A 12,128-nucleotide genomic window follows, 5' to 3' on the forward strand; every position below is an offset into this window, starting at 1 on the left:
GTTTTCCCAATATTGGCCAGACATGACTGTTGAGATCTCTGCTAATGCTAAGATGTGATTCTATGGAGGATATTTTTATTATTTGCTGTTCCACAAACAACCCCATCTCTCAACTCTGGACATTCTCTCTGGCTGTGTCCCATGCGTGGAATGCTCTCCTTCCTATCTCTGCCTACTGAGCTCCCTAGCTTCCTTTAAGTCTCAACTAAAATTTCACCTTCTACAGGAAACCTTAATTCTAGTTAATTCTAGAATTCTTAATTATATTTATATATAATATATGATATATTAATTATGCACAATTAATATATAATTATTGATACAATTAATTCTTAATTTCAATTCTCTTAATTCTCATGCCTTTCCTCTGTTAGTTATTTTCTATCTATCCTGTATATGGCTTGCTTTGTATATATTTGTTTGCATATTGTCTCCCTCATTAGTTTGTGGTCTCCTTGATGGTAGGGACTGTCTTTTGCCTCTTTTTGTATCCCCTGCACTTAGCACAGTGCCTGGTACATATTTGTCATTGTTTATCATGTCCAACTCTGTGACCTCATTTGGAGTTTTCTTGGCAAACATCATGAAGTGGTTTGAAATTTCTTTCTCCAGCTCATTTTATACATGAGCAACTGAGGCCAAGTGGGGTTAAGTAGCTTGCCTATGGTCACAAAAGGTACTTAATAAGTGTTTTGTATTTTATTATTTATGCTATTTTATTACTTAATTTCATTTTTATTATTTACTTAATAAATTGATTGATTAAGATAAAGCCCTAAAATGACATAGAAATCTAATTTTGTCACTGTTATTTCCCTACTAAGGTCCTCTTTCAGTGCCTCGTGGTAGCACAGAGGTAGATGAGTGTAGTTTCTTGAAGGTCATGCCAGCAGAGGGCAAGCTCTGGAAGCTCCTTTGAAACAGGAAGGGCTTTGAATACAGGGGCTTCCATGTCAGTTCCTTGATAGTCAGTTTAGCTTAAGTTTTGAGAGGATCACCATCAGTTTGGCTTCAGAGTGAGACTTTTTGGTCATGGAAACTCTTGGAGATCACCTATGGAGATATAGTGGAAAGAAACAAGCATTTAGTGAGGGATTGTAATCTGCATCACTGGAGGAAATATCACACTGTCAGTATTATATGCTTGTAAGCGTTCAGGACATACTATTGTTATTATTGTCATTATGGTAGAAGGCACTGTAGAGATAAGACCACTGGCCTTGGAGAAAAGAAGACTGGTAGGTGGTTAAATGCTACCTTTTCCACTTGTTAACTGTATGACTGGGCAAGTCACTGAATCTCAGGCAACTTCCTAGCAGAGGAAGTTCCCCCCACTTTCTCCAACTCTCCACATAAGGAGAATTCACTATGATATTGAAGATCTTTTTGGGATTATTACATAAATATTACATTACTTTTCTATTAACATCCCACTCTGATGCCTCATGATGCTGTGGAAGTGACCAGAGTTCTAGGAGATGCTACTAAGCTGTCATGACATCAAGGATAGACCTCATTGAGTGAACAACTATGTTGATCATCTTAAAACCAGTCTAGCTAAATTTGGAGAGGATTGTTGCCAGAAATCTGGTCATGTGAGGATGATTGGGGGGGGGGGGCTTTAAATTTTTTTTCATTGCTATCTTTTGTTTTCATATTACTTATATTTCCTAATATTTCCTTCCTCCTGAGCCCTAGCAAGAAATCCTTATATAAGGTACTAACCCTTGTTATGTGGACATTTTGGTTGCTGAAAGAGGAGGGAAAAAAGACATCAATATAAGAAACACTGACAAATTCAGGTTGGAAAGAAATACAGCACCTCAGGATAAGGTGCCTGAGACAAGACAAATTATTCTGAGAAACTGAAGGGGGAAGAATACCTCTCAGATAAATGTAGAGAAGACCTGTTTGAAGGCAGAATACTGACAGTTAAAAATGTCTGCAAGGCATTGTGGTCCATCTGCTCATTTATATATGACTGTTTTTAGAGTTTTGAAGCTTATAGCTGAGAAATTACAAATCAAATTCTATGGTACGGACTGGCTTCTAAAAAGACCAAGGACAACAAAGCCTGATGTCTAGAGTCTTTGGTTGACCTAAGTGTATAGGTTTCTTCACTCATCTACCTTCTTGCTAGGTTTCTGTGGGTATCCACTCTTCCTCACAGACACTCTCTGCATTGAAGGAAGAATGTGACCAAAGTTTATAGATGGACTGTTATGGTTATTCCTGTTTTTGCTTTCCATTGAGTAAACCTAATGGCTACTCCTGCTTTTGCCTTCTTGTTTAACAAATGTTTTGCTTTTGAGTTAATAGTGTTATTGTGACTAATTTTGTATAAATGGTGATTAGTAGAAGTCTGTCTCCTCACACAAGCGCTATTACTGAGACCCTGAAAGAGAACTGAGTAATAGCCATATGGTCATGATAATGGCCATCCCCTAGGGGTACTACAAAATGAGTAGAAGTGGGGCGAATGAGTCAGCTCTAATCCAGGGAAAAGAAGGGAGCTTGGAAAGATTTGGGGGGCAGAGCACTTACACTTGTAACAAATAATAAAAAGAGGAGGGGCACAGTTCTGCAAACTAATCAGCACATCAGAAAAAGTCAGCATTTATATGAAGTCACACTTCTAGTTCCCTGCCTCAGCAAAGAAGAGAAGAAAGCTGCTTTCTTCAGTCTCTCCTTTGGGGCCAAGATTGGTCATTATAATGTTACCTAATTCAGTTTCAATTTTTATTGCTTTCTGTATTTTCATAATTATAGTTATTGATGTAGTCAATATTTTTTATTGTTTTCCTGGTTCTGCCTGCTTTACTTTGCATCAACTCCTATGTCTTTCCATGATTCTCTGTATTTATATTTGTCATTTCTCACAGCACAGTAACATTCCGTTACTTTCACATTGCCACAATGTTTTAGCCATTCTCAAATCTATGAGCATTTCCTTTGCTGCTGTTTAAAGAAATGCTGCTATAAATATTTTTATGTACATGGGGACTTTCTTTTTGCCATTGACCTCCTGAGATGCCTAGTAGTGGAATATTTGGGTCAAAGGGCAAAGATGTTTTAGTTATTTTCTTCACATAATTATAAATTGTTTTTCTGAATGGATGGACCAAATCATAGTTGCACCAAAAGTGCTTTAATATGTAGGAATGATTTTTTTAATCATAGTATCAACTTGAAAACTATCTATTAAGGCATATAGATGTGATCTGACTCTGTGAAAGGAATATCTACATTGAAGAAATGATGAATCTTTTGAAATAGTAAAGTTTTATCATAATAAAGGGATCAATTTGACAAAAATTATCTAAAACCACAAGATCTTGCATGGCCGATTTGCAGTTCTACTTGGAAAATAGTGTTTACCAGAACAGCCCCCAGACTCACAATATTTTCATCACTAATCTTTATTTTGTATTCAAAAGATGTGTGGGTGAGGATAGACTGAAGAACAGGGAAGCTAAACTTCTTGAAATTTAAATAGCTTTTTTTTTAAGTTCTCTTCAAAGGGCCTAGGCAAATGAGCTTGTGTAATGACTAGTAAAGGCCATGCCTAGCTTCCAGATAAAGTGTATATCTAGGTCTAAACCCAAAGCTTCATTTGTGACTATAGATTGACTTTAAAAATATAATTAGAATGCTATTGAAATAGTTTCTTCTTTTAGGTGTCCTTTTCAAAAGTGTAGTCACAAACTTTTAATCAAACAAATTCTAATTTTAGGTTCTTTGAGGTGGACGTGTAATGAGACAGACTTTTACCTCTGAAAAGTAAGTCACTACTTGCGTAAAACAAACACCCCAAAATGGAAAGCTTCATCATTCTTAGCCTGCAGTGGAATTTTGGGAACGGTGCTGACGCCACTCAGAATTTCATTTGCCAAACAACAACTGAGCTCATCTGTATTGAGTTGGTAAATTTGAAAAGGTAAACTATGAGAAATATTGCATAATGATACTATAAGAAAAAAAGTCATTTCTGAGTTAGCTGTTCTTTAAACTCTGAATTCTTGCTCCAGTGGCTCTGTTGAGTCAGAGCTGTGATCCATGTTGGCATGAACCAAAAATAACATGACTAACTGCAAAGGTTACCAGGGTTTTGGCCAGCTTTTTATGACCATACAGCAATACCTTTCTGTTAAGTGGAAATATAACATTTAGCTTGTGAGGGAAGTCTATCTAAAGCAGGTTCTTATTCAAAGTTGTTTTGGTTTTGCTCAAAAGCTTTGTTTCCCTTATCCTATAAGTTAGAGTGATCAGATTCCTTTGATATATATGTGCGTATGTGTATACATGTATGTATATGTGTGTATACACGTGCATACATACATATACATATGTGCATATGAATGAAAAGAAAACATTTATCTTTGGGGCATCATCCATCAATAACTCTCATGAATACCCCCACTGCAGGATGAGGCCGCTTGATCACTAATGGAGAAAATGAAGTATGTTCTTTAAGTAACATACAATCAAGTTCTACATCTGACTTCCATTAGAAAACATAAACCCTATTCAGGTTTTTCTCCCCCTTCTTCCCCCTCAATAGTACTGCAGTCAGTGTCAAGTTTTCCAAACATACAGTGATATTTGGCAAGTTCTCTTGGTCTCATAGGGGAGGGGGAAGAGGGATGAGGAGGGGGAAGAGAAGGGAGGGGGGAAAATACACACACACATACACACACATATATTCAGTTGATCACTTTGTGATTTATTAGAGTTTCAGGATGTTCAAAAATAACTAATTAGATTTGTTTTACAAATATTGGCTACTGCAGTGATATGGGGATAGTTGATTTCTTTTGTTAAAGAAAGAAGGTGTTAATCCAGATAGAATTAAAAACAAAACAAAACAAAAACTTTTCCCATACATTTGGATGGATTTACATACTTGGGTATTTGTCCCAAATGCGAAGAGATAATAATATCTGGGGGGTATATGGCAATGAAAGATTTACAAAAGTATTCTATCCATTACCACATTAGCTTCCCACAAGAACTTAGTACGGGTATTATTATCTTCACTTTATAATAAAAAAGCTAAGGCTTGGGGAGATGATGTGTCACACCAAACATGTGACAAACCACACTGCTAGTGGAATCAAATCCAGAATCTCTACATTCAAATTCAGTGTTCTGTCCACTATCTCACCCTTACATGTTTTGATGATCCAAAAGAGGCATTCCAAGGATGCAGAAATTATTGATTTCACTTAAACCTACCTCTAATGATATATTTTATGTATTAAGCATAATGCAAGAGACAGATAATGGGTATTCTTTTTTTTTAAAGCAATTGGGGTTAAGTAACTTGCTCAAGGTTACACGGTCAGTTATTTCTGAGTGTGGTGCTAAGTATCTGAGGCCGGAACCGATCCCCAGGTCATCCCGACACTGGGGCTGGTATTCTTACTCACTGTGCTACCTGGCCACCCCAATAATAGGTATTCTTAAAGTAATCAGGATTATTTTCAATAAATAAACACACACAAGCCCCTATTATGCGCCATGTGCTAAGGAGGCAAAGAAAAAAAAATATATGAAATGATCTTTGCCCAGAAGAGCTTACTTTCTAATAGTAGAATACAAGCAGGATTCCTTATCATAAACAAACTCTAAATAGATATATACTGTGTTAATAAATAATAGTAATGGCAAAAAGCACCATTGGATGTTTGAGGAAGTAGGTAGGAGGGAGTATAAAATATAATAATTCTTAGGGCTACATTAAGTTTGATTCTAGTCAACTGCTAGATCATAATTTGGGGGGGAGCAAGGAGAGATTGAGTACATGTATCAAAATTATAAAAGAAGTCTAGGGCCCTCAAATTCCAGAATCTCCATCAGCGAAGAAGTAATGGGTACATATGATCCCCAAGGCTTGGGGCAGTGGGCACAAAGAAACTTAAAGATAAAATTCCACAAATATTTGCTTTTGTTCTTGACCGGATTGGCAAAGCTTTATTAATGCAAGTCATACTGTGGTACCAGACAGACAGAACAGCTGGAATGAAAACTCTAGAAACAATTTAAGAATCCCAGCAAGACCAGTGCTAACCTTGACCATCACAGATGAATTGATTTAAATGAAGGAGAAATAGAATCTCCACTTACAATACTGCTATGCTATTTCGGGCCTTCATTACTTCTGGGCGATCACAATAATTTTCTAGTTGGGACCCTTGTTTTCAGTCTCTCCCTGCTCTAATCTATCCTCTATACAACCGCTGAACTAATATACCTAAAACACAGACATTGCTGTCACTCCCTTATGCAGCAATATTTAGTGACCTCTATTACTTCTGAAATAAAATACAAAATCCTCAGCTTTGCATGGAAAACCCTTTGTACTCTGGCTTCCATCTGCATTCTCAGTCCTGTTTTATATTTTAACCTTTCACGTATTCTCCATTCTAGTCGTACTAGCTTGCTAAGTGTTCCTTGTACATGTTATTCCATCTTCTATATTTGGACATTTATATAAGTGGTTCCCTATACCTGTAGAGTTCTCCCTCCTCATCTCTACCCCTAACATCCTTCAAAGCACAGTTCAGGAGCTGTCTTCTACAAGAGGTCTTTCTTGGTCCATAGCATAATCTCTTCTTCTTGAAATTACTTTGTAAAATTTGTATATGATTTGTGTTCACTTAAATGTGTATACTCTCTCCATATAATGCAAGCCCTCTGAAGATAAGGATTGTTTTCTATTTTATCTATTTCCAAAGCACCCAAGATAGTGTCTTGCTAACGCAGCCTCCCACCTGGTGCAGCATTTCTTCTCTAATTACCTGCCTAGCCTCTGTTTCAACATTCTGGGTACAGGGGAAGAGAAGTTGGAAGGGAACTCAACTATTTATGAATTCACTATTCTATGGTCAAGCCCTAGTTGATAGGAGCTTTTTCCTTTCCTAATACCAGAAATCTGTCACCCTGTAACTTCCTTTCATTTACTGGTCATTATTCTGCCCTCAAAGTCACAGAAAGTAAGTCTAATCTTTCAGACAATCCCAATTCACCCATCTATAGAGCATAAATGGGATGGCTACATAAAATGAAATTTATTGTCTTTGGCAGGTGGAGGCTTGAGAGTCATACTGGGTTTCTCTCAGTGGAATACTTTTGGAAAAGGAAAACAGAAAGGATCATATACTTAGATCTATAAAGATCCTCAGCCAATCTACCATGTGCTAGGAATTGTGCTACTCACTGGGAATAAAAAGAAAGGCAAAGGATAATTCCTATTCTTAAGGAGCTTACAATTTCATGGAGGAGACAAGTCAGCTGCTACTTACAAACAAGATCTATACAGGAAAAATTTGGAGATAGTCAAAAGAGGAAAGGCATTAGTAGCGACAGCTAGGTGGCACAGTGCATAGAGTTCCAGGCCTAAAGTCAGAAAGACTCAGCTTCCTGAGTTCAAATCTGGCCTCAAACACTTAAAGTCATACAACTGTGTGACCCTGAGCAAGACACTTAACCCTGTTTGCCTCAGTTTCCCCATCTATAAAATGAGTTGGAGAAGGAAATGACAAACCACTCCAGTGTCTCTGCCAAGAAAATCCTCAATGGGGTCATGAAAAGTCAGACACAATTGAAAAATGACTGAACAACATTAACAATAAAGGGAATTGGGAAAATCTTCTTCTAGATGGTGAAACTTTAGCTAAGACTTGAAGGAAGGCAAGGAAACTTGATGGTGGAAATGGGAAGAGAGCACATTCCATGCATGGGGAACAGCCAGGGAAAACTCTTGGTGTTGGAGGGTGTCTCATGCAAAGAAGAACAAGGAAGCCAATGGCACAGGAGGGGCAGGTTATAAAGAGTTTAAGAGACAAAACAGATGATTTTATCTTTGATCCTGGAGGTGATAGGGAGCCACTGGAGTTGATTGAAGTGTGGTGTAACATGATCAGACTTGTCCTTTATGAAAATTGGTGTGGCATTTGAGTGGAGGATAGACTGGAATGGGGAGAGGTTGAGGTAGGGAGACCAACCAGAAGGTTATATTGCAATAATCCAGGTATGAGGTGATGAGGTCCTACAGCAGAGTCATAGCAATGTCAGAGGAGATATGGAGACATATATGAGATATGTTACAAATTATAAAACATGGCAAGAGATGACTTACAGAGGATTTGAGAGAGTGAGGAGTCGGAGATGACCTAGACAATGAGCCCAAGTTACTGGGAGGATGGTGGTACACTCAACAGTAACAGGAAAGTTAGAGAGGACAGTTAGGGGGAAAAGATAACAAGCTCAATTTTTGACATGTTGAGACTAAGGTATCTATGGGACATCCAGTTTGACATGCCTAACTACTCATTTTACAGAAGAGGAAACTGAGGCTCAGAGAAGTCAAGGGATGTGCCCAGGATCAGTGGAGATTCTGACCCAAGTCTTATGGCAATAAATTCACCCTTCGTCTTGACGCTGCACTACATTATCTCAAACTGAGAATGTCTTTGGTGTTCCTTAGAATGATTCTTTAAGCACATTAAAAAAAAAGAACAATATTGGCCAGTCCTGGTTCTGGCAATCTAATCCCTTTCTGCAGCAGAGGGAACATGACCAAAATATGACAGCCTCCAATTAAAATGAAACTGCACTGGAGCCTGCACCAAGCATTGCAGTCCCTCTTTAAGACAATTTCAAGCTCTTGGACTTCAGTAATGACCCTGACTTTTTTTTTACTCAAGTTGTTCTTGGTTCTTCATATCCTCCAATACCTTCTCTTGATCATCCATTCACTAATTCCAACTTGCTTTTAGTATTTCAGATATTTCTATTGGACCAATGACATTATACCAAAGAATCAAGGAAAAGTTGGGAATTTGTTGACTTGGACATTGCAAAAGAGATTAGGCAAATTCTTTCAACTAAGGCTCCATACAGAGGATGACCAATTCTGGCTTCTCAAATTATGCCATATACCAGATAGCAGCTGAACAAAGTTAGACCCATTCATCCCACCCCAAAGTCTGGTCCAGATTGCCCATCTTTGGCTTCTTATCGAAAACTCTTGTCTTTTTCAATGGCTTGGTGCTTTAACCTCTATTTCATTTTTACTCTCACCTTTGGTTTTTTAATCTCTTTCTCTCAAGCTGTAATTCCTCCCTAGCCTGACTAAGCCTACCAGCTCTTGATTATTTTTTTTAATTATTAATGAACAAAAAGGGATTTTTTTCTTTCCCATCATCTACTCCTCCAAAAGGAAAAAAGAAATTCCTTGCAACAAATATGCATAATTAAGCAAACCAAATTATTTCACTGGCTGTGTCTGCACCTACAATCTGCATCCCAAACCTATGCCAGGCTATTGACATACTGGATTTGAAATCAGAGAATCTGAGTTTGAGTCCAAGATCTGATTGCTCTTTCTCAGTTCTCCTTTGCTGTGTCTTTATGCAGATCACACCCACTAACCACAAGTATCTCCCAAGGGTCTGTCCTGGGTTCTCTTCTCATTTCCCTTTCTACATATTTCACTTTGTGATCTCATCCACTTCCATGAATTCAACTACCATCTCAAATGATTCCTAGACTTATGTACATCTTTATATTAATCCTCATCTCTTCCCTCAACTCCAGCTTCAAAACATTAGCTAGCTGGTTTTGGACATCTCTAACTTGGATGTCTCATAAACATCTCAAAATAATATATCCAAAACAGAACTTATTAAACCCTCAGCTCTTCCCAACCTTATTACTATAAAAAACACCATGATCCTCCAAGTCACCTAGGCCTTTTTTTCCCCAGCCATCAAGCATTTATAAAGTATTCACCACATGGCAGACGTTGTAGGATAAAAAGGGAGGCAAGAAACACTGTCCCTGCCATCAAAGAGTTCATATTCTAACAGAAATATAGTAAAATATCTAAATACATGTAAGATACATACAAAGCAAATAGTAGATACATCTCAGAGGAAAGACACTAGCAGTAGGGAAGACTGGAAAAGGTCTCCTACAAAAGGTAGGATTTAAACTGAATCTTGAAGGAAACTGATGTGGAGGTGAGGAGGAAGAACATTAGCCATGAAAAGGTATGGAGTCAGTGTCTTGTGTGTAGGTGATATTTTCAGTCATGCTGTCAAATGCTTTCAACAAGGATGAACATGGAATCAAGGTCATCTGCTGCACTGATGGTAAATTCTTCAACTTGAAAAGGCTACAAGCCAAGACCAAAATGGAGGGAGTGTTGGTGCATGATTTCTGATGATTGTGCACTCAGTGCAACCTCTGAAGCTTGGATGCAGCAAAGTATGGATCTATTCTCTGCTGGGTGTAGTAATTTTGGCCTAACAATTAACACCAAGAAAACACAGGTGCTCCATCAGTCACCACACCATTCATATGTGGCACCATTGGTTATAAAAAATGGAGAAGTTTTGAAGGCTGTGGTTAGGTTAGCTCAGAGTTTGGGAGGCTCCAAAGGAAAGTATGGGAGAGAAGAGGTATTAGACTGACTACCACACTGAAGGTCTACAGCATTGTTCTGTTAACCTCATTGATGAATGCCTGTGACCTGGACAATCTACCAGCTCCATGCCAGGAAACCGAATCACTGCCATTTGAATTGTCTTAGGAACATTCTGAGGATCACCTGGCAGGATAAGGTAACAGACATTGAGGGTCTTACTCGAACTAAACTGTCAAGCATTCAAACTCTGCTTCAGAGCATGCAACTCCTATGAGCTGGCCAAATTGTTTGAGTGCAAAATGTACTCTTGCTAGAAAGACTATTTTAGGCGCGGCTTAATGGTACAGAGAATAGAGCACTGGCCCTGAAGTCAGGAGGACCTGAGTTTAAATCTGGCCTCACACACTTAACACCTACTAGCTGTGTGACCTTGGGTAAGTCACTTAACAACAGTTGCCCTGCCTTCTCCCTCCAAAAAAAAAAAAAAAGACTATTTTATGAAGAACTCACCTAGGACAAGCGCTCACATGGTGGTCAGAAGATGCAATACAAGGACACTCTCAAGGTCTCTCTCAAGAACTTTGGAATTGATTTGTGACATAGGAGACGCTGGCACAGGACAGCTCAGCATGGTGTGCCCTAATCAGAGAAGGTGCTGTGTTCTATGGGCAAAGCAGAATTGAGACAGCTCAAAGGAAAAACAGAATGTGCAAATTTGGAGAATCCACCCCAAATGTTCACATGAACTATTAGTGCCCAACCTGTGGTAGAGCCTTCCGAGCTCCTATTGGTCTGATCAGCCACAGTTGGATACATCGGAACTCAACTCTAGCATAGTGATGTCGTTTTGTTCCTCTGAGAATGAAGGACAACAACCACTCAACCAACTAACCAAGCGTCTGCAAGAAGGCCATTGTTGCTGGATGTTGCATGGAGTATGAAAAAGGAAGAGAAGGGCTTTAAGAGTTAGAGGATTTTATATTTGATCCTAAGGATAATAAGGAGCCACTGGAGTTTATTGAGTAGGGGGCTGACATGGTCAGATTCTAACCTTTTGGCAACTGAAAAGAAGATGGATTGAATTGAAAAGAGGCCTGAGGCATGGGAGACCAATTAGAAGGCTATTGCAATGATCTGAAGGGCTGTGGTTGTTTGAGTAGTAAAGAAAGAATTTATATGAGATGTTGTGGATGTGGAAGTGACAAGATTTGACAAGAGGTTGAATGTTGGTGGGGGTGCAGATGGGGAGTTTAGAATGACACTGAGGTTCCCTTGCCTCTTCCAGACTTCCCTTTTATGGTTGAGGGTACCACCATCCTTCCAATCATCCAGGCTTCCAACCCAGTTTCATTCCCAATAAGTCTCTTGAACTCACTCTAAGTATCTAATCTTATTGTCATTTCTACCTTTAAAATATCCCATGTATACTTCACCTTCTATCTATTCATAGGGACAGTAGGCCTTCTGTCTATTCATAGCTCTTATCACTTCTCACTTAGACTACTGCAATCACTTGCTGTTTGGTCTCACTCCCTCTGGTCTCTCTCCACACTTCAGTTCACCCTCCATTCAGATGCCAGAGATTTTTGTAAAGCACAGGTCTGACTATATTACTCTTCTACTCAATAAATTCCAGTGACCCTCAGGTAACCTTCAGGATCGAAAATAAAATCCTCTGTTTGGCTTTTAAAGCCCT

The 12,128-nt window shown here is 38.7% G+C and overlaps 1 protein-coding gene across 2 annotated transcripts in view; it reads right to left on the bottom strand.

Moving 5' to 3' along the window:
* Nucleotides 1-699: 699 nt before the first annotated feature.
* Nucleotides 700-12,128, bottom strand: part of SNRNP48 (small nuclear ribonucleoprotein U11/U12 subunit 48) — a 185,959-nt gene continuing 174,530 nt past the window's right edge. The window contains exon 12 of one of the 2 annotated variants that reach the window (XR_011171418.1): nt 700-1,053. The gene's annotated coding sequence lies outside the window, so the exon portion shown is untranslated. The remainder of the gene's footprint in view (nt 1,054-12,128) is intronic. The other variant, XR_011171417.1, reaches the window with a different exon arrangement.

The sequence above is a fragment of the Petaurus breviceps genome, unplaced genomic scaffold (genome assembly GCF_028583685.1).
Source record: "Petaurus breviceps papuanus isolate PSGF00001 unplaced genomic scaffold, PetGlider_PUasm1.0 582, whole genome shotgun sequence".
Lineage (NCBI taxonomy): Eukaryota > Metazoa > Chordata > Mammalia > Diprotodontia > Petauridae > Petaurus > Petaurus breviceps.